Source organism: Mustela nivalis (assembly GCF_964662115.1).
Source record: "Mustela nivalis genome assembly, chromosome: 2".
Lineage (NCBI taxonomy): Eukaryota > Metazoa > Chordata > Mammalia > Carnivora > Mustelidae > Mustela > Mustela nivalis.
In genome coordinates this window covers 105,514,050-105,537,800 of record NC_139021.1, presented here as the reverse complement: position 1 = coordinate 105,537,800, position 23,751 = coordinate 105,514,050, and the positions used below count along the sequence as shown (strand labels likewise).

The 23,751-nt window shown below is 40.8% G+C and overlaps 2 long non-coding RNA genes across 3 annotated transcripts in view; both read right to left on the bottom strand.

The window, feature by feature from the left end:
• LOC309859774 overlaps positions 1 to 23,751 on the bottom strand; it is a 296,536-nt gene that overhangs the window by 235,485 nt on the left and 37,300 nt on the right. The gene's annotated exons all lie outside the window — the stretch shown is intronic.
• On the bottom strand, positions 15,908 to 22,254 carry LOC309859776. Its single transcript, XR_014308894.1, has 3 exons — positions 22,011 to 22,254; positions 20,414 to 20,533; positions 15,908 to 16,277 (listed from the first exon to the last, which is right to left on the bottom strand). It is a non-coding gene; the product is annotated as an uncharacterized lncRNA (long non-coding RNA).

Below are 23,751 nucleotides of genomic sequence, written 5' to 3'. Positions count from 1 at the left end.
TTTTTCTTTATTGTATTGGCTAATAATTCTGGTATTATGTTTCATACAAGCAGTGAGAAAGAACAACATTGTTTATTCTTTATCATTGGGAGAAAGAACTGAATCATTCACCATTGCAGAGGATTTTTTTGTTAACATTTTATTTATTTATTTATTTGTCGGGGGGGGCACAAGCAGGGGGAGCAGCAGGCAGAGGCAGAGGGAGAAGTAGACTCCCCACTGAGCAAGGAGCCCAGTGTGGGATGTGATCCCAGGACCCCAGGATCATGAGCCTGAGCTGAAGACAGATGTTTAACCTACTGAACCACCCAGGCATTCTGCATCACAGAGGATTTTCACATTCTAAGTTTTTGTCAATGTCTTTTTATTAGCTTTATTAAGTTTTGTCTATACTTAATTTACTGATTTTGTATCATGAAGGGATATGAAATTTTGTCCAATAATTTTTTTGCATCCACTGATATGATTGTATGTTTTCTTGCTTAAGTCCATTAATATAATGAAGTGCATTTAATATATTTTTTTAAATGTTGAATGAGCCTTGCATTTTAGGAAAAAATTCTACTTGGTCCTGGGAAAGGAGTGAGAATTAAATTCAATAATTTATTGACATTTCAGACTAAATCTCAACATGTGAAGTTGACCAGAAACCATGGAATATGAGGAAATATTACATGATGAGAAAAGAAAATTCAACTAACATATGTGAAGATGGTGTGGGGAGATAAAAAGTATTTCATGGTCCATCCCACTAACTGAGTCAGGACCGCTGCATAAAACAGTACACTCATACAGAAACACAGGCAAACACTCACATGTGCACACTTGCACATCATAGAAACATGTGAAAATGGACTACTACGTAGCAGTTAAAAAGAAAAAAGTACATCCTTGTGTTGACATGGTTACAACACGATGATACATTATTCAGAAGAAGAAGTAAGTTGTAGAGTGAGGTAAATTGTACCCTACCACCTATGCACGTTTTAAATATGGGGAAAATGATACTACTCTGTGTGTGTGTGTGTGTGTGTGTGTGTGTGTGTGTGTGTGTGTGTGTGTATTGGGTTAGAAAATTCTTCAGGGTCCCAGAATGGTCACCGATGGATTTTTGGTATTCAAGGAATATTTTTAAATGAAAGGGAACTTTTACTATCTGAGGCCTTCCATGTAAACACCTCAGTAAGCCACAGTGAGCCACTGTCCCCTTCTCAAAGGGCCTGTGACCACTTCTTAACAGTATCCACAGATGACAAAAATGTCTTTGGCAGAAATGCTTTTCTAACTCACAGGCCTGAAATGCCCTGCAAGTAAGCGTAGGATAGCAATTACTCCCCTAAAATTGTTCTGGATGCAGTCCTTTCATCCTAAAATTGTTTAATTTGTTTGGTTTTTATCCAGAATTAAGTTAAGCCTTCTTATGTTTGATATCTGGCACTTGTACCGGCTTCCTACAAAGCAGGAAGGGATTCATAACTGACCCCGTGTCTTTAAAAAACCTAGTAAGAGCAGCGATGCAAGGGGTGGACCCTGTTCACTGTGGCGGGACACACGCACCCTGGCCTGCTGGGGGACTCGAGGTGACACTCTCGCAGAGAGGAAGGACAGCATCCGTCCATGACAGGAGGATGGATGCTCGTTCACTGGAGCAGGAAAAACACAGCCCGCATTTTTATTTATCTGTTATTAAGTGTCTCAGATGAACTACAGGTAACCAGAGTTCCTTTTATTCTTGGATGGTCAACTTTTGACCATTTCAAAAGCTATCAGAGTTTCTTGAATGACCAAAACTGGCTCAAAAGTGAGAAAATCTCATTAGCGAACGCAATTCCAACTGTAGTTGTAGGCACAATTGAACAGAGATGACTCGACTGCCAATTCTTCAGAAACGTGCTTCAGAACATCACAGGGGAAAATCCACGCGACCGGACACGTGTAGCTCAGAAACATGGAGCACAACGGACAGAGGCAAAGGCCATCCCGCACCACCGTCCAGCCGCCCGATGTGCCATTTTCAGAGTAAGCGGATTTACCAAAGATGTTCCAATTACAGAACTTGAACAAACCCAGGATTGGCCAACTTCCAATGTTTTCAAACTGGCCTTTGCCATAAACAAAGAAACAGACAAATAATTCCTCTTTCCTCCAACAATAAGTGAACAACAAAAGAGATCACATTTATTTTTCTCCAGAATGAACAGATGAAACACTGGCTTCTCTTTGCTTCTGCTTCAGACTGTATAACAAATCCCCTTTCTCCCTACCTGCCAATGAGGCTGCAACATTGTCTTTAAAGTATTTTTGTTTCCTTTTTCACATTTTATGACCCAAGGCAGGCTCCATACAACAGGCACATCCACAGCTGAGAAATAAAGGAAAATGTTTCAAATCCTAAATGCTCACCCCAGTCTCTCCTTGAGCTTGTCTCCTACCTTCAAAGGAAGAGTCCATCGTGGTGGCTTTTGTGCAAAGGGTTAGGAGAAGGGAGAGATGTAGATAAAAGTGTGCTCCGAGCAAGACTAGATCAGTCCATTGCATTGCTGTGAAAAGCACCCCAAGGTCATTTTGCAGATTAGCAGTCCGAGCTTGGGAAGGGCCCCATCCCAAACTTAGTGAGCATGGGACAGAGCGGCTGCTGGGCAGTGCTGAGAGCAGAATTATTCCTGTGAGAATCGGAGGTGGCTGAGTTGGGCTAGCAACAGGATTGCTGTGAAATAGCCCAAATGGCCCCACAAAGATTTGATTTCAGGGCTGTATTTCTAGACATAACTCAGCCATTGTGCAATGCAGTTATATTCGTGTTACAGTCTGACGCAGAGTCTATTTTCCTTAAATACCATCAATGATGCTAGATATGGGGCACAACTCCTGGTGCTCCGCCAAACCTCAACACCATCCTACTAACAATTCGCTGGAGTAAAATCATAGTCCAGTTACATGACATGAAACTTTTTTTCTGCACAAAGATGATTTTCAAGGAGCAGCTAGAGTTTGATGAAACAAAATGACATGATTAGGTGGAGATCCTGAAACCATCTGGACGTGACTGTTAAAACCACATCTAAAATGTCATCTCCCTTGCTTTTGCTCGCCACACACTTAGCTCAATGGAATGTGGTATGAACAGTCCTGTTGGTTTTTCACACGGCCACAGCTTGACTAGGTCACTCTTGCATCTGCTTTGTCCCACGTTCTCCAAGCCTGTCCTCTTTACAGTTGCAGGTTCAGAGTCTCAAAACCTCCTAAGGATTGCTGTTGAAATGTTTTGGCAACTGGGTCCTGACGGAGAGAGCCATCTGTAAATTAAATTGCTCTAAAGCAAGATAGCTACATGTCTGTGGACCTCTCTTTAAGTCTTAAGTCTATTTTCTTGATGCAAAGCAACATCAGACTTAGATCTTCATTCTCTATTGTGTTCAGAATAAGTAGCTGCAGAACTCTAACAAGTTTTATGAAAAATTTTCATAAGAAAATTAGACAAATAAGACACACTTTGACTATTGCATAAATTTTGTTTAGTAGTGGTCCACTTGAAGTTTATTTTCCCATTCAGATTGCCCTGGTTTCCTATAAGTACCATAAAAATTACCACAAATGTTGTGGCTTATATCAACATAATCTTCTTATCGTCCAGTTCCTTAAAGCAGAAATCCAGCATGGGTCTCTCTGGGCTATAATCAAGGTGTCAGCAGGGCTGGTTTTTTTTTTTTTTTTTTTTTGAGATTCAAGGGTATGATGCTTTTCTTTATCTTTATCAGCATGTGGAAGCCCCCTTTTATATTCAAAGCCGGCTGCAGAAAGACAAGTCCTCAAATTCCACTCCCCCCCACCTTTCTGCCTCCTTCATGCACATGAAAGACCTTTGTGATTATACTGGGCCCACCCAGAAAGCCCAGGATCATCTCTCTATCTTAAGGCCAGCAGATTAGCAGCCTTCATTCCACCAGTTGCCTTAGTTCCCTGTCACAGATTTTGGGAATTATGAAGTGAGTATCTTCAGGGATCATTACTTGATTTACCACACACTGACCTTCAACTTTCCTTGTAAGACCCAAAACTTGCAGCACATTATTTCCTGTCTAGCCCTCATACCACTGTGAACAATTGCTTTCCAAGCCTTCATTAGCTTATTACATACTTTGTGTATTTCTGAATAACTGTGACTTATCATTGAGTAAGTTAAAGGTCCTAATTCTTTTGTGACTGTTATGGAACACATAGTTACAAACTGTAATTCATCCCATAATTTAATTATCTTGAGTAAGATTGTGACTTACATTCAGAAAAAAATTAATTAAGCAACACTAAGGCATTTAATAGTCATTAACATTTTCATGAATATTATAACTGAAGTTAACTAGAGTTTAAAATCCTGGTTGAGGGGTGCCTGGGTGGCTCAGTGGGTTAAGGCCTCTGCCTTCAGCTCAGGCCATGATCCCAGGGTCCTGGGATTGAGCAGGGAGCCTGCTTCCTCCTCTCTCTCTCTGCCTGCCTCTCTGCCTACTTGTGATCTCTGCCTGTCAAATAAATAAATAAAATCTTTAAAATCCTGGTTGATAGAACTGTTTCCCACCATTTTATGACTTTAAAATAGTTCCCCTTGTGTTTTGGCACTGTTCCGTGAGATAAGACAGAAAACTTGCAAATATGTAAAAAATTAGACCCAAAAAACTAAGAGAAAGATCTGTGAGACAGGAACGCTGGTCAAGGGGTCAAGTGAGACACAAAAATTGTAGCATGAATGGGGAATTCATTCCCAGTATAATTTCCTGCACTTTCAGGGCATCTGGGTGGTTCAGAGAATTAAGCATCGACTCTAGGTTTCAGCTCAGGTCATGACCCCACAGCTGTGGGAGTGAGCCCCTCATTGGACTCTGTGCTTGGTGCAGAGTCTGCCTCAGATGCTGTCTCCCTCTCTCTCTCTCTCAAAGAAATAAGTAAAATCTTAAAAAAAAATTTCCTGCAGTTTCACTGGCTAAAAGAGCTAGTTAGCTCTGAGTTAGAGAACATACAAATATGCATAAAAGACTTTAGCAGTACATATGTTTATCAGAAATTTTTAAGAATGAAATGTATCTTTCAAAAGAGAATACTTTGCTTAAAAAAAAAAAAAAGGAATTGTATGTACTATATGTTCCCTATCCTGAAAGTATATCCATTGAAAATATAATGTTGCAAAATCTGATTGAGTAAAATACATTTTTTATCATAGCATTGGTAAATTAGGCATCGTGTTTGTCTTATTCTAAAGCACTAAGTTTGTTATTATGTGATAGACTCCTGCTGCTTTTCTTACCAACCTAGAAAATCCATCACGCACAGCCCATTTTTTAAGCAAGTCTAAATCCTTTCTTTGACATCACCAGCCGTGTTACTGCAATTGCAGTTCCCCTAAGCAAAACCACCAGGTCAGAAACACAGAACACGGAGCAGAAATAAACAGCCTTGTAACAAATGTTATACCCGCACGCTGAAGATGTTTCCCCAAAGTTAAGCACAGGCGAAGTCTATGTAGGCAGTCTGTAAAATTCAAAAACACAGGGGTGCCTGGGTGGCTCAGTGGGTTAAAGTCTCTGCCTTCGGATCAGGTCATGATCCCAGAGTCCTGGGATCGAGTTCCACATAGGGCTCTCTGCTCAGCAGAGACCCTACTTCCTCCTCTGTCTCCCTCTGCCTGCCTCTCTGCCTGCTTGGTCTCTCTCTGTCAAATAAATAAATAAAATCTTTAAAAAAATTTTTTAAACACAGATGCTTTTTACGGACAATTCTTGAATGAAAGTTAAAGGAGGCAGTTTGGTACCAGGTTTCAAACCCTCCTGCATGCCTTGTGAGGTTTGACATTGTGCTTGTGATCTTTGCCAGCACAAAGCTGACTTGTATTCATAACTCACACTTGTGTCCTTTGACGTCTCTATTCTCTTGTATGTTAATTTTCATCCGTCTAAATTTTATATAACCTCTCTCAAAAGACAAATGATAGGTCATGAATTTATCTTCAGGGTAAATCAAGTCAGAACCCAAGGGTTTTTGTTCTTACTGTTGTCATCTCAGCCAAGCTGATAGAGGAGTAATTCCTGCGGGTCTCCCGTCAGCAAACCAGGAGTGTGTGGAGCATGTTTTTCCTCCTAAGTGTGAAGAAAACATCTTTAACATTAGTAGAACCTGTCATCCTCCCTAACCCCCCCGCCCCTGCTGGCCCCAGGGGCATTCCTTCTCCCAAGAGGAATGAATCCAAAGACCAGGGAAAGACAGCAAGAATTTGGGGGGAGGGGGTGAACATGAAAATTCTGATGCATGAGAAACAGGTGAGCATCTTTGGAAACACTTGTGATGGAAAGACTGAAGTTATGGCAACCACAGTGAGGCCGACTTCTTACATTCACAGCAGAGAGTTGGTGTGAATATGTTCAGGGGTCAGTGGGTTTTTCTTCTTATTGTTGTTCTTTGGCTTCAGAGACATAAGGCAGGATGCAAAGGTATAAAAAGGAAACAATACTCCTCTTCTTCGGGCCACTTATTCTATTTCTCCCCAAGAAGGTGGATGAAAATACACATGGCATGTCCGCACGTCTGGCTGAGAAAGAAGATGTGGAGTACTCATGCTCAGCCGCTGAAAACACGACCACATAATCTACAACACCCGGAAATTTACCTGAAAACCATTCACATTTTTAACAACTTTTTAAAAGTGGGAAAGTAATAAATATTCACCATTTAGATTTATGCAGAAAAATATGCCAAAATTAGTCAACTAAAATAATCTCAGAATGGTAGGGTTTTTTCTCTCTTTTTCTGTTTTCTATATAACATATGTTTATTAACTTTATTGGCACATAATTCACATGAAATAAACTCAGCAGATTTTAATTATAAACAGATTGATGTTTTTGACAAATATATATGTATATATATTAAGAAGAGATTATCTTTATTTAAATAAAATAGAAAAGACAAATATGTTTTCTTCATATTGTCGTATTTTTGCTTTCAAATGACCCGATGCCTTTAAAATCAATTAGCCGTATATATGTGAGTCTGTCTGGACATCCCTTCTCTTCTATTTCTTTACCCTTATGTCACTGTTCCACTGTCCTGACTATTACAGTTCTATAATAATAGATCCTAAGGGTTTACTAGGATGCCCCAGCACACTGGATGGTCTGGAAGAAGTGGATCAATATGACTCACATGCACCCACCAAGGCTTACTCACAACGAGAGGGAAAAATTGGACACGCTGATTATTTAAAAAAAAGAAGAAGAAGAAGATTGAATGAACTCATTTCACAAGGCAAGGCCTGCCTTCCCCCGATATCAGAACCACAGAAGGATGCCACAAGAAAATAAAATCACAGGTCACTACCTCTGATGAATGTAGTATGCACAAATCTTTAACATAACATCAGGACACTGAATTCAACAGTGCATTAAAAGGCCAGTTGATCTCAGGACAGAAGGGCAACAAGATGCATCCTTCCTGAGCACACGGAGCAAAGCAGGAGGGAAAAGTAGGGGAAATGGAGGAAGGAAAGAAATATCATTATGGATTTAAAAAAAAACTTATTTGAGCTCTATTAGTATAAATTTACCATTTGACAAATATTATCTTCTGTGCTGCTGTGGAACTCACATTATAGGAGGAAGAAAGAAAAACATAAATAATGATACCCTTAACTAATAGGAATTTCTGGTTTTGCAGTAATAAAATATTTGGGGTGAAAGAAAAGGCAAAAATAAACTTGCTATTTTAGGCTTCTACAGGTTATTTTCAAATAGGAAAAACTGTTGTAAAATTTAGAAACCAATTATAAATTTAAAGCATAAAAACAGAAAAGAAAAAAAAAATCTGTGCTGAAGAATATGTACCAGTGAGTGGAATCTGTAATAACCACAGAATAGAGCACAGTCTGGTTTTCATTAAGTTTAAATTAGTCTCACATGAAAATGAATTGGTTCTGAATCTACAAGATTAAAATGGTAACATAAATATCTAACAGAAATGCTGCTTTAAAATCTTCTCAATCAAACCCAAAGACCTAGATGAAATAAAAAACACATATCACAGATTATCAATTAATTTAAATTGCAGAGTTATTTATGTTCATTTGATTTTGGGGACATATTTAATAGGCAATTTAAAATATTGAAGGCTATCAGTCAGGTGTATGTAATGAAAATTAATATTATCATCAAGAGAATTATTTGAAAGATGTGTTTTTTCCTGTCTTGGAAAGGTCAGTTCTGCTAAATCAATAGGAAAGTTTACATATTATTGTTAATTTAATACATTTAATAATTTATGTTAATAAAAAGTTATCATTAATTGTAATAAAATCAACAGTTTAATGTGTTCAACTTTACTCAGACATGGTTCTGGAAAAATCAAGTTTTGAACAAAGGATGTGATCCCTAATTAATGAACTGGTAGGTGAAGTAAACATGTATTCGTAGGAGGGTTGTGGACACTCTCTAAAGCTAGACCAGAGTGGTGTTTGTCCAGGACTGTTAACAAAATGGAGAAGAAGGAAGAGGTACAAGCCTTATTCAGAAGATGCATTCTGTCATGAATGGTCCCGAGCAATTCAACACCACCGTGATGAACCATCCCATGGAAATAGCTCAGTTCTTTCTTGGACAAAACCAATACCTCATTGCAAACATGTCCAGTCGTTCACTTGGAAGCATAACCAGGGTATTCCTGAGACTGGGCTGCCAAGAACTGTCCTATGGCATACAGGTTTTCCCAAATAATCTATCAACTGTAATTCCCATTTGGTACTTCAAAATAGTTATTGTTGGCTGTTTCTGATGACTGAATTCTGAGACTCATTGAGTGGATCAAAACGCTTTGAGTTTAGGAGTAAGCATAACCCATAGTGAACACTGGAAAAGACAGCAGGGAGGTGACAAAGGCCGGGTGTTCTTCCGGCCCAGTCCTTCCTGGTGAGACTGCTGAACACAGACAGAGCACACTGATCTGTGGACCTCTCCGAACACTGTCCCCCTCCCCCCACTTTTCCGCCCCATGTCCTGCTTGCATTTCCTCTCACATGGCCATTAGACTCCTGAAATGATGTTTGAACTCATTAACCACCAGGGAAATGCAAATAACGCTAGGGAGAGATTGTTACCCAACCACAGAAAGGGTTAAACTCCGCAAACAAATAATAACAAACAGGGGTACCTAGGTGGCTCAGTGGGTTAAAGCCTCTGCCTGACCTCAGGGTCCTGGGATCAAGTCCCATATCAGGCTCTCTGCTCAGCGGGGAGCCTGCTTCCTCCTCTCTCTCTGCCTGCCTCTCTGCCTGCTTGTGATTTCTGTCAAATAAATAAATAAAATCTTTAGAAAAAAATAATAATAACAAACAAAGAACAAAGATAGGAAAACAATGCCCATTATTGGTAAGGCTGTGGAGTCATCATGAGAGTCACACTGCTGGAGGACATGTAACTTGTGACAGTGACTTTGAAAACCAATTGATGTTATGTCTAAACTTGCAAATAACTGTACCCCATAAGCCAAAAAGTTCTCTCCTGTGTATAGAGCCAACAAAAGTGGATCCAGATGTATATAAGGAGCATGTCCAAAAATACTCAGAATAGAGTTATTCATAATAACCAAACCCAAGAACAGTGCAAATGTACATCAGCAGAAGAGTGGATACATTGTTACATGTTCATATAATATTATGTAGCACTAAATTTGAAGGAATTAGTTTGCTGCAACAACAGGGAAGAATCTCTAGAACCTGGCAAAAGAGCCAGGTTCCCAAGTACATTCTGTATGATTTTATTTGTAAAGAGTACCAAAGGTGACAAAATTCCTCCTCTGTGCTGGGATTCAGAATATTGGTTATCTTGGTGAGAACAGGAGCATGGTTTTTGGTAGGGAGCTTGAGGAGAGCTTCTGAGATGCAGGTCACGGTCCCTCTCCTGATCTGAGACTTGAGTCCCCAGAAACTTCCACTCCATGAGGAGACATTAGGCTATTTTACAGCTTCTCTCTGTGTGCTTCAAAAGGCATTTTTTCATAAAACAATTTTATTTTTTTTTAAGAAATGCAGCAAAGAAGTATATATGTTGTAGTGATTGGTATATATGTATCTATAGGACCAATTAGAAAGAATGATTTAATGTTAGCTGAACCCATATGTCTCCTCTAAGATGAAATTTTCACTGACAATATCATAAATCTTTAACAAGTGCTATTTTCCAAGCCCTTAGAAGGGAGCACTAATGATGAAGAACTTCATTAGCCTGCTCAGAAATGTTCTCAAAAGCAGTACAAGACACAGTTTAGGAGGTACTTGCCAACAGGATGAGTGCAATTGTTTTCTGGAATACCCAAGTGGAAAGAAGCACGATTTGTACTACTAAGGAAAAAATAGGAAACTGTGACTCATATTCCCTGCACACCCAGAGGAAAAACTTGAAGGACAATACTGACCTTTGGAAATGAATAGAACTTGTTTCAAGCTACTTTTCTAACAAGACAAAAAAATATTTCTTTTAAAATCAAGACATACCCTTAAATTTCACCTAAGCAAATCCTCCAAAGCCCCAGCTAACTTAATTTATAAAAAATCACTGCTAAGTTGTACACGTGCACACACGCACACACACACACACACCCCAAACATGTCAAACAGCTGTATGTAGAAAGCTACTTATTGAATTTCAGTAAATAAACTAATCTCTCAGTTACGTCCCCTTTTTTCATTTAGAGAACATAATTTTTAAGTTTAAGCCAAAATGTTGTTTTTCCTACATATTCACTCAATGGAGATAAAACTATAGACACTTGATCTCATCCTGTTCTGGGCTCTGTTAATAGAGCACTCTATGATTGCTAATTTTGTGTGTCTAATTTTAGACGGAGCCACGGACGCCCAGATGCTCGGTTGAACATTGTTCTCCGTATGCCTGTGAGGGTGCTTCTGGGTGAGATGAACATTTGCACCTGTAAAGTGAATAAAGCAGAAGGCCCACTCCTATCCCAGCCTCTGCGTGAATGGGCTCACCTGATCCCTTGAAGGCCTGAGTAGAGCCAAAGACTGAGTACGAAAGATTTCCCTCTCTTTGCCTCCCTGGCTCTGAGCAGGACATTGCTCTTCCCTTCACTCTGCTGGGCTCCAGACTCCTGACCGCAGATGGTTAGCTCTCAGCCTCCATAACAATGTAAGCCAATTCTGTATAATATCCTCTGGGCTCTTTTTCTCTAGAGACACCCCCCTACACACACACACACACACACACACACACACACACACACACACAGAGTTTTCTCACATTATCGTGTTTCTTTCTGACTATAGCTCCAAGTCCTCCTAATTCCACTCTTACTGAGATCTACCTGCTCTCTGCTCTAGAGCTGAAGCTGGAAATCCAGGCTACCTTTTCATTACACATTCAAATATTGTGGGATCTTGGGCCCAGCCAGTGATATCTGGGGCCCAAACTGCCATCCAGTCATGCTCCAGGGCTGTGGCGTGAGCAAAGGGCAGGAAGTGAGCTAGGTGTGATGTCCCAGGGAGGGGAGCATTCTGGGAGACCCTTTAATTTCTTCTACTCACAACTCTCTAATTCTATTTTTGCTGTCATGGTGTCCAAGTCTGGCCCCAAAACACCAGAAGAGCTTTAAAACATACAATATCACTAAAATAGTTCTCCTGGAGCTCCAATAAGAAGACAGATTAGGATACAAAGCACCTCAACCGACTTTATGCCAAACATCTAATTAAACAGAGAAATTGCCACACCAGTTTCTCACCCACCTCTTGTTAACACAATGGGGACACTTCTCCAGCCTTATTTCTTTTTCCTTTTAGCCAATCAGCTGTCACAGGAACACCCCCAAAATCCGTGCAGGATCCCAGCTCGGTGCTGATGGCTGAAGCAAGACCACCGCTGTGGTCTGATGCATTCCCTCTCTCTTGTTATCACCTCCGAAGTGTGTATCTCTTCAAATCTGAGGAAAAGAAGACACTGGTCTGAGAACAGGGATTCTGGAGAAGAAAACAGGAGTCTTCTCACAGATGCTGTAAGTGCAGCTGTTTTCAAGGTCAGTCTTAGGATCAACCTGTGAATTACTGTAACTCATAAACCACGAGAGCATTTCATGAGCAAAAGAGCTTAGGTTAGACTTTTCTCTCCATAGCAAGAGGGGGTATGACATAAGACCACAGATGTTGCCACTGATAGCCTTCTGGGCTATAAACAGCAAGATGGACAGAATTTCCTTGGATCCAAACAAAAAGCTTACAGAACAACTCCCAGTGAGCTCTTTTGTTCTGTTGAGCGCTAAAAACAGCGGGTGAGGTTATCTTCCCTGCCAGAAAATGATGGGCTAACCACAGATGGTCTTCCTATCAAGGTCATCACCAAGATCACTAACAAAGCATTCTTAATTACTCATTTTCCACCCCAGGGAAAATCATTCTCTTGTGACTTTGAGACGGATTACACTTAATTCCCTTGACATCTGAGAGGGCTCAAATATTACCATTTCTCCCAACAGGGTGTAGTTTCAGCAGCACCCTTTCCCTTCCCCGCCTCTGCCACGGAGAGAGAACATGAAAAATGCTGGTAATGACCCAAAGTCCGATTCGCTTTCAGATCTTCTCCAATGTATTTTTTTTTAAGTTTTCAGACTATTATCCTATAGGCATGATGTCAGTGTCATAAACTGTGATTCTCTGTTCCTTTATGTATCCCCAAGGCCTCTCAAATCAAAGCAGAATATCTAATCCCAAGCTTCAGGGCACTTAAGTGATTATAGGAGAATTGGAGAGAGGAAGAAGAGATTCAGAGCATCCCCAAAGAGCACGTTTCACAGAGAGAACCAGTGGCTGTAGCCTCCCTCAGTGCTTGAGTGCTCCTGCAGATATTTTCTAGGGAACGTGGAAGTATTATTTCAAGGGGCTGATGCTTTGGTAAGAAGGAAGTTCTAAAGTTCATGTTCCTCAGGATGCTTCTGGGTAGGAAATGCTATGATGTTGTATGGCAAATAGATGGTTAAAACTCAGGGTGTGATGTGCTACTATCATGCTCTGATTCTCCCTCCCATTAGAAGATAGGTCTTCTGTTCCATTCATCTAAGCTTCAAGCCCAACTGTCAGTGAACTCCCAGTACCAGCTGTCCTCATAAGGGTCAGGGCACAGCTGCCCTCGGTGCTCCTTCAGCCGCATCTCCCCATGTTCCAGAACAATGGCAAACTCCTGTTTTTCTTCAGTAAAACAATGTTTCCGAATGATTCCTTATGGGAAGCCTATCCAAACTGAATAGACTTCTATTACTGCATCATGTCTTATGACTCTTGTGAGTAACAGACTTGGTTATCAATTCTGTATTTACTACATATATCCACATAATCCCCTTCCTTCCTCCCCTTCTCTTATTTTTTCACTTTATTCTTTAAATTTTTGTTTGTATACAATATTATATGAGTTTCAGGTGTACAATGTACTGACTGGATATTTACATACTCTAGGAAGTGGCCCCATAGCTGTCCTAGTTACTACCTGTCACCTGTCATACAAACTTGTCACTGTATTATTGACTCTAAATCCTATGTCAAACTTTTCATCCCTGTGATGAATTGTGTCTCCAAATCCCCTTCACCTCTGCTCTGTCTTTTCAGAACAATGTTTTACGCTGATATCCTATGTATTGTAAAACTCCCCAGACATCTTATAGAGAACTCTGTATATTATGCAAATGATAAATATTGCTTATCAACATTATAATACCTCAGCGTTGCAGCATCACATTTCTATAATTTGATAAATATTTAAGTTTTTTAAACATGCCCCTTTTTATGTCAATCAAAATAAATATCCATATTATCCGCCAAACGATTTCCAAAACAAGCTGGAGTTTTAGGTGGAGGAAGGCACAATTCCAGAAACATTCCCATCAGTCACTGGAAGAATTCAGTGGGAAAGTAATTCAGATTCATCTCATTCTGCAGCTGCTGCTAGCTACATTTCTACATGAATATATTTTGTGATCCTTGCTCTTTCCTGAAAGAACAGCATGAACGGCCCTTAACACTTTCCTTCATGTGAGGACCAGGAGCGAACTATGAGCCGGTCAGTCAAAGAAGATTTGGGGCTGTGGCCTTAGGACTCATTTCAAAGGCATAAGATGAGATTGTAGGTACACGATTCACCACATTCCTGCATTGGGCTCCATTCTCCACTGTGTGGCTCAGTGGTCTTGAGGGGTCTTGAGCGGACACTAGCCTTCCCTGGAGCAGCTCATGCACTAGGTAGCAGCTCACAGAGTCACAGGTGTCAGCTCCCAATTTCCTGATCGGACATACCCATCACCCATCACCCTGGGTGATGAGCAGTCTCCCCTGCCTCCTGGCTCCATCCCCAGGTAAGTCCTTGGTAAAATGTCCGCCCTTGCAGAGCTTACCAAAACCCTGATCTTTTTCACTGGAGTTGACTAATGTGGCCTTAGCTCTGGAATTCCAAAAGCACTTGCCCTCAGACGCCGATTGTGGTACATGCCCATGGCTGCTGGGCTCTCTGCCTGCACCCTGTCTGACCTCCCTTGGTGGCCCTTCCAAGGAGCCACAGGTCTCCTCCAGGGCCTGTGACCCATCAGGTCTCAACTACTCTCTCCCTTGTGGTTTTGCTGAACTGTGGCTTTCCATCCAACACCCCACTCAGACCTCTACTTAATAAATGTTAACTTAACAAACTCACAACGCTGAAAAATATGACTTGAATGGCTTTGACAAAACTTGGGCTAAATAATTTCCTAAAACATAAATTGTCTTTATTAATGTTGTGTTTTAAACAAAGAGTCAAGATAGGCAATGAAGACTTTCACAAGGGGGAAAAAAAGTGCTGCTTTGCCATTGAGTGATCCTGAACTGTGGGCACAAGGAGCTCTTGAGAGAGTCTGACATAAATAGAGTGTGTCCATGGGTGTGCGCTCTGGAGAAGGTGATTTGGAAGGACGACCCAAATCCACATGCCTTACGATACAGGCACTTCATTGCCAGGATTGCCCTGCAAAACGATGTTGACAAAAATGCACGAGAGTGCCCAGTGTAGTGGATTTTAAGAGTATAACTCTAGAAAAGAATGCTAGGCAGAAAATGGCAGGTTTGAACAAAATATTGCTTATCGCTCTGCACCATACAGCTTTGTACAACTGGCATACATTGTTTTAACCTAAAAAATGATGACAATGTTATGAGTTGTTCTGTTCTCCTACATTATACTTTAATGTGATCTGTGTACATTACTAAAATGTAAATATAAATTATTGGGTGGCCGTATGGTAAGAAAAACATAGACATAGTATGGAGAAACACTGAAACCATTCTCCTCCCTAACTTCTGCCCTAAATTCCACAGACTTGGGAATCATGGCCAACCTAGAGCAATGTTTGTTAAAACTTGTTTAGTTTACTGTAAAGTGTTGTTTACAAAAAAAACACAAGTGGTTGTTCTATTTTACTGAGAATTCACTCGTTATCATATAGTTTTTGCAACAGAGTCAAACATTCTGCCTTTGAGCTTGGGGTTAATCCCAGGTGTTCTGTTTTCCAAGGCTTAAACACAATGAAGACACAGGTGAATTCTTGCAGTGACTTGAGAGTTTAAATCCTGGTCCAACGGACTTTCAGGGAATCATGACAACTTTTTATGGGGAGACAAAGTTTTCTTAGTTCCTAAAACATTAGAAATTTCTGGTAAGGAACAATAAAAAATAACCGTTTTGGTTTTGGGGTTTTGTTTTTCCCATCACCAGGAAATGGCGCAGGGAGCGGCGGTGGCATCTCCAATACCACAGGACCACAGGACCCTCCCAAGGGGGAGGGACGGCCCCGCCAGCTCCAGGGACTGGGCACACAGGAGTTTTACCAGAAAAGGATCCCCCCAAGCTGGATGGTGGGTGCACATGCGCGTGATGCTGGTGCCAGAAGCTTCCTCTGACCATATTCAAAATTCACCTTTTCAGCCCAAGCAGCCCTGGCGATGGCAGGCCTTCTCCTCTGTCTCATCACAGAAAACCCTTCTCCTTCCAGAAGTGGCTGCAGCCTTCACAGCAGCTCAGAGATGGGCTGGTCCCATGGGGACTTTGAAACAGTCTTGACAACGAGGAATAATCCATTCACACCCCACAGTGCTTTTTCTTCCTTTAAACAAAACAAGGATCGTGTCATAACTGCACTCATGAAAATGAAGGTTTTCAAGAAAATTTCCACAGAAGAGATTTGTCAACATGCCGTGAGTGGTGCCATTGCAACTTGCTCTGCTGATACAGAAATGGTTTTATATTTTGCCTCTTTAAAAACATACCGATTGAATTGGTATATAATAAGTGACATAAATTATGGGTTTTAATTTCCAGATAGGGCTAGAAATAGGTCAAATGTGAGTAAAATAAATAACAAAGAGACATTACATTTCAGGTTAAAATTATTGATACAAAACAGACCCCAGTTCTTCGTGAACTGCTCTTGTGTTCTCTCTGATCCTTGTGTACTTGCCTTCCCACTCGGAAAACAGTAGGGGCATGGCCTTCCTGTTCTCAGAACGTACATCTGCCAAGGAGAAGTCCCATAAGTGAAGAACACGGATACAGGGACACACAATGAAAGTGGGGCTTGCTAGTCACAAACGTCTTACATGTTTTGTAATCCCACCAGTGAGAAGACAGGTTGCACCTGTGGACATAGGCTTGCCAACACTCCAGATATGGTCGAAACGTCCTGAACATTTAAGTTCAGTCACTGGGCACACAAGTATTGCAATTTTTTAAAAAATCAAGCTAATATTGATAAAATGAAAACCACAACACCACGAAGATACAAAAGCTCTTCATAGATGGGAAAACCTTGGAAGACATTGCACAATGCCTTTTGTGACCAATATGCATGGGATTCCCCATAGAGGTGCCCTAGGAAAGTAACAGATGTAAGTTATTTTGAGATAAGCAGTTTTCAGGGTCAATAATAGTATCTGCAAAGGCAGACCTCTATTTTGATAACCAAAACCAGGATGCAAAAGGGAAGCCTCTCGTAAGGTGAGGTGAGGCCGGCCCACAGCAGGATGGCCTGGAGGGGAGTTGCTCTTCAGGGCACAGCCTTTTGGAAACTGAAGCCTGTTTCTTAAAAACTGGCCAGTGCTTAGGGCAGTCAGTCCTTATGGAGAGTCCCAGGACAGCACCTGCTGGAGTCCATCCTACTGGAACCCAGTAGGAGCTCGCACTTGCTGGGCTTTGCTGGGCTAAAGACTGCCCCACTCTCAAGGACACCGTTCCCTTCTCCGGTCTTACCAGGGATGCTGCTAGCTGCTGTGTGCTGCACCTGGGTGGAGCTGCTGTACTGGAGCCTATTAGGGGTCATTTCACTGGTAATCCCTGCTCCAAGTCAGGCTGGGGGATCCAGGCAGCCAGCCTTGTCCACTGATTTAGTCTCAGCAAATAAACATATTGTTAGGCTTCAAAATAAACCTGATATGTTTAGGAATTTGCATCAAAGTATTTTCCTCAAAATGGACCAAAGACCTAAATGTGGGATGCCTGGGTGGCTCAGTAGGTTAAGAGTGTGCTTTCAGCTCAGGTCATGATCCTGGGGTCCTGGGATCAGAGTGCTACATTGGGCTCTCTGCTCAGTGGGGAGGCTGGTTCTCTTTCTTCCTCTACCTGCTGCTCCCCCTGCTTGTGTTCTCTATCTGTCAAATAAATAAATAAACAAATAAATAAAATCTTTTTAAAAAAAGACCTCAGTGTAAGACTTGAAACCATAAACCTCCCAGAAAAAAAAAAAAAAAAACATAGACGATAATCTCTTTAGCATCAACTTTAGTTAACAGTTTTCTAGACACGTGTCTTCAGGCAAAGGGAATGAAAGCAGACATAAACGACTGGGATTACATCAAAATAAAGGACTTCTGTACAGTGAAGGAAGCCATCAACAAAGAGAAAAGGCAACCAACTAAATGGGAAAAGGTACCCATAAATGACATATTTAATAAGGGGATAATACCCAAAATATATAAAGAATGTACACAACACCAAAGAAACAGATAATCTGATTAAAATGGGCAAAGGAGCTGAACAGACATTTTTTTTTTTTTTTTTAAGAAGACATGTGGATGCTCAAGAGACACATGAAAGATGTTCAACATCACTTCCCATTTGGGAAATACAAATCAAAACCCCAATGAGACCATCACCTCATCACCACCATCATCTCACACCCGTCAGAATGACTAAACTCAAAAACACAAGAAACGACAAGTGTTGTCAATGATGTGGAGAAATGGGAACTGTTGGTGGGAATGCAAGTTGGCGCAGCTACTCAGGAAAACAGTGTGGAGGTTCCTTAAAAAGTTAAATAGAAATACTATAGGATCCAATAATTCTCTTAATGGGTATTTATCCAAAGACAATGAAAACACTAATCCAAAAAGATATGCATACCCTCATGTTCATTGCAGCATTATTTACAATAGCCAAGATATGGAAGCAGCCCCAGTGCCCAACAATAGATGAATGGGTAAGGAGGGTATAATATATTAAATATGTATATAATGGAATACTACTCAGCCATAAAAAAGGGTGAGATCTTGCCATTTGTAACAACATGGGTGGACATAGAGGGTATTATGCTAAGGGAGGTAAGTCAGACAAACAAGGACAAATGCCATATGAGTTCACTTACAGATGGAATTAAAAAATAAATAAATAAACAGATAAAAACTAGAAGTGGACCCATAAATGCAGAGAACAAACTGATGGTTGCCAGAGGGGAGAGGGGTGGGGGAATGGGCAATATGGACGAGGGGGAGTGGGAGTTACAGGCTTCCACTTATGGGATGACTAAGTCACAGGGATGAAAGGAACAGCATAGGGAATATAGTCAATGGCATTATACCAGGGTTGTATGGTGACAGACAGTAGCTACATTTGTAAACACAACATAAGGCATACACTTATAGAATAACCATGACATATGCCTGAAACTAATGGTACCCTGGGTGTCAACTCTTCTTCAGTGAAAAATACATAAAGGGGGCACCTGTGGCCCAGTAGGTTAAGCCCTTGCCTCCCACTCAGGTCATGATCCCAGAGTCCTGGGATTGAGCCCCACATTGGGCTCTCTGCTCAGCAGGGAGCCTGCTTTCCTCTGTCTCTGCCTCCCGCTCTGCCTACTTGTGATCTCTTTCTGTCAAATAAATAAAATCTTAAAAAAAAAACCATAAAGAACAATGTTAAAAAATATTTCCCTGCTATAATAACTCTTTACATTTATTGATGTTCTTTGTTTTTCTTTCCTTTATAACTAAATCCAGGGGCGACTGGCTTAGGTTCACTTTCAGAACAAAGCCCAGGATTTGTTGTGTGTAACATAACTAGTTTACTCTCTTAATTAGTTGAAGTGTGTGAAACTTCTCTTTATCACCAGTGTAAACATGTTCAATGTGCACATCCCACATATATTTCATACAACAATAATGAACTATGACGTCTCACACTCTAGGACAATCTGTGAGATGATTTGAACTGATAATTCAGTGATGTTGACACTGAGAAACTCCTTGCCTGGAAATCCACACAAGACACTGGCAACAGCTGATTTATGGTGGTCAGAAACTCACCATGACCCAGGCGGTGTGGAATACAGGTAAATAATACTTGGAAATGCAATTCAATGAAGGCTATTAGTTGTCCTGCAAGGTCCAAGCTCTAATAAGGCGATGGAACTCCATTCTTAGGACCTTGATTAATGAACGTCTATGATCAAACAGCTCGTGGCAAGATGTATTGCCCACGACCTGCTGGCCAAGGGCAGCAGAACCAGTTGGTTTCAGTTCATTGTGGAAAACCCTGCCTCCAATTTACATTGGAGCAAAGAGTGTTTCATAAAAGAAAGATATTCTTTATTCATGATCCCTAACAACCTTCCATTGCAATAAAAATTACACTCTTTCTATATTAGCAGTGCTTTTAAAATTAGGAACCATCTTCTTTCTTTTTTTTTCCCCCCTAATTTGCTGCCTACATCCGATTTTCTAGCAACCAAAGGTTTTGGAAGATGGGGAGTGTAATGCCTGCAGAGATCTGCCCCACACTTCCCAGCCCCACACTGCCCAGGCATGGTTTCCTACCCTTAGCACTACTGTCAGCTTGGACTGACAAGTTCTTTAGGTTGGGGGCTGTCCCGTGAAGGGGAGGGTATTAGCAGCATCCTTGGTCTTTGCCCATTAGAAGCCAGTAGCTTTCTCACCCCCATTGTGAGAACCAAAAATGTTTGTAGCCTTTCCCAATGCCCCTGGTCTGGGGCTGGTCCTCCTCCAACTGAGGAAAACTCTGAGGGCCCCCTTCTGCCCCCAGCCCCAGAGCTCCCTGGATGACAGGGGAGATCTTTGCTGTGAAGAGCTCACCATTCAGGGTCTCGCTCCTGCCAGTCAGATCTGCCTCCTTCAGTCCGGTACAGGTGTCGATGGCGAGAGCTCACGCTGACTGCTGATCCCCATCTCAGTGTCCGCTTCCCACCGAACGAGCTGTGTAACAGATACAGGATTTCCTCAGTTCACAGAGACACATTTTTACCACACTTTATCATCAGTGAAATCAGAAATCAGATTGTCCTCAAATCGATGGCAAGCTATATGTTAATTGGCAGCGTGTTTTCTTTATTATGGTAAATAAAATAAGCCTTAAAATGAATCCTGTTTTAGTTGATTAAATATAATAGATAAAATTACAATTTGGCCTGAGAAAACAATGCACTAGCCTCAGATTATTCAATGCTTTAATCAAAATGCTGGCTGGGGAGCGAGGGTAAAATTAGATATCTGTGCTAGCTAACTTTTTACTAGTAATATTTTGGTATAGCAATGATCTATTATTTTATATAGTATATTTAAAATTATTAATCATGAGAGATGATTATGCATGTGGCCATTCACCCAGACACTATGCATGTGTCCAGGTGTATATATCTAATATATGTTTGAATAGATTATAAAGTGATAGATACAAACAAAGCCGCCATATTTTTTTAACTCTATTTTCTCATTAAGTTAGTTCTTAAAAATATACATGTGAGAGCCAATGTCCTCTGTTCCACATTCTATTTTTAGCCTCTAAGTCATGACCTGTCTGCACCCCTAACCTACTTCATGGTTTCTCTTGTCCCGAGTCAGACCGTACAGAACTGCAGTTCAAGGCGCATGTCCTGAATACTACCTCTCTCCTCCTTTAGAAACCTTGGCTTCCTTGAAAGCAGTTCAATGTAATTGCCGTCTGCTGGTACGTAATTATCTGTGATCTGGCATTGGGCTACAGATTCTTTTTTCCTCTTCCAAATCAGTAAATATAATGTGGCTTTTTTCAGCTTTCAAAATTGTGTCTAATTAAAATGGATCTGAATTATTTATGCATTAATGCTCCATTTACTTTTTCAAGATGTTTAAAATATTTTGAGCTATAGTGAAATTTTCAACATTAAATTCTTCAAAGACTTTCAGTGGAGCCATATCTGTAGATTTAGAAAAGTAGCCATCATTCTCAGGAAAGACAAATTTTTAAAAAGAGTGTTACATAAAACATGGGCTACTTGATAGAGCATCAGTATTAAATAGTCATGGAAATAGATTTCCAATGTGAGGCTGACACCACAGTTGATTGAGAACAAGCTATAAAGTCAAATACTCAAAGTCAAACCATAATTTCAATAATTATATCTTGATAATCATGTGATGGCCTCACCGTGCCCTTGTGCATAAAGTAACAGCCCTTTTATAATGTCATTCGTGGCTTAACTTGGACATTGTAAGGCAAGTGATGGGGCAGCCTTAAATTCTCAGGCAGCCCAGGTCTGTCTGGGTCAGGTCCAAAGCTTCACCTTCCAAAACCCACGACACCTAGAGACCTGAGATCTGTGAGATTTTCGCTCACAAGGCAAATGGTGGACTCTGGACCTAGTATCTCAGTTTCTAGCTCAAATAATGACCCAATCAAATGCAATTTAATTACCTTTAGGTCACCATCAATCTGTACACATCTCATGATCTGATCAGTTGATTATAAAAAGACAGAATGTTTCATCACCTCTTTTTTTGGTAAGCAATTAAGACACCGTAATTCTTGCCAGGAGCGTATTGAGGGCAGCTCTGATGCCCCACCGACCTTCATAAAATGCCATCCCATCTGCTCTCAGGTCACATCTCACTGCTAGCAACAGCAGCACCAGCTACTTTCGAAACTGTTGTGACTGGTGCTGCCGGTGGCCCAAGTTAGCTCTGTGATAACGCTAGTTTAATTAAACTGGAGAATGAAATTAGCCCAACTTCCTAAAAAGTTGTTCCAGATACGATGACAAAGGGAAATCGAAAGTGAGCAAGAAAATGGCATTTAAAGAGCAAGCAGACTTTCCTAAAATAAAATAGGTTGACTTAATGAGACCATCTTGAAAAAGTGAGTAAAGCAGTCTTGGCTTTTATTACATTTCAATACATGTCTGTTTCCCTGAAAAACCAAAACAAAAGCAAAAACTAATCACTATGCTTTTTTTTTTTAATTGTCAAATTCTGTGTTTTCACGAGTTCCACTTACTTTGTAAAGGAAAAAAAAAGTCTAAGATTTTTTTTCTGGTGGTTAAGAATTCAAGTTGAACAAGTGCATACATTTTTCTTTTCTTGCCTTTTTACAAAAGAGCAAAGGGCATCAGAAACACACGGGGGGCCGTGAAGTCCTTCACGGAAGGGTTTCTGTTACAAAATGCACATGCGCTCACCGAGAAGAAAACAGCAGTGTTTCTTGATGTAACTGACACAGAGGATACGTGTTTATATTAGGGGTCAGAGATAAATTATCTGATATTTGTTAGTTTAGTTGTTTTGCTTGTGGGATCTTTCTTAACCAGGTACTATAATAACAAGAGGCTTGAAGGAGGGCTAACCTGCACATAATATGGCAATGCAGAATCTGGCTCCCACTGTGAATCCACTTCAAGCAGCCACTCTGTCAACCTCTGTAGCTGTAAACCTGGGATGTGTAGGCAGGACCGAGCAGACTGATACAAAAATTATTGTTATATTGGTCTCAGCGTTTCTCTTTTCCTTCACTTTCCCAATTACTGTTATTGTTCTTCTACGCGACTTATGCCAAGAAACCGTGCACCTGTATTTAGAGCCTTCCACATTACAGTGGGCCTTAGATCATGATTTATAAGCTTTGTCAGAAATAGGATCTTGAATTTCAAGGGCACTCTCCTTGCAAACTACTTCAGGCTTTTGAAGCCTTCTGAAGAGATTCTTAATCCAAATACACTTAGATTATGATGATACAATAAAAGATGAATATTTTGGAAGTGTTAAGAGTGCTGAGGTTTTATTTTTGTTTTGTTTTGTCTTGTTTTTTAATTCGCTATAAGCAAACAAACAGGATAGCACTTTCTTTGAACACATTAGAAGAAAAGACTTGATTGTCCCAAGTCATAATGCAACAGAAAGGTTTTCTGGAAAAGCAAGAAATGTCTGATTAAAATTTGTGAGTGTGGGGTTTTTCACAGCAAGTGCACAAGAACAGAGGCCTCCCTTGCATCTGGAGACCAGGCTGTCTCTCCAGGGCTCCTTCTGCTGAGGTGCTTTCACGTAAAGGCCACCGCCTACCCAGCGGGGGTTCTCTTCCCCAGTGGGAAGTGATGTCGGCTGCCATCTACGAAAGGGAAAAGTGAGGTGATGTTATGTCTTTCTCCTGACCAACACTTTTCTAT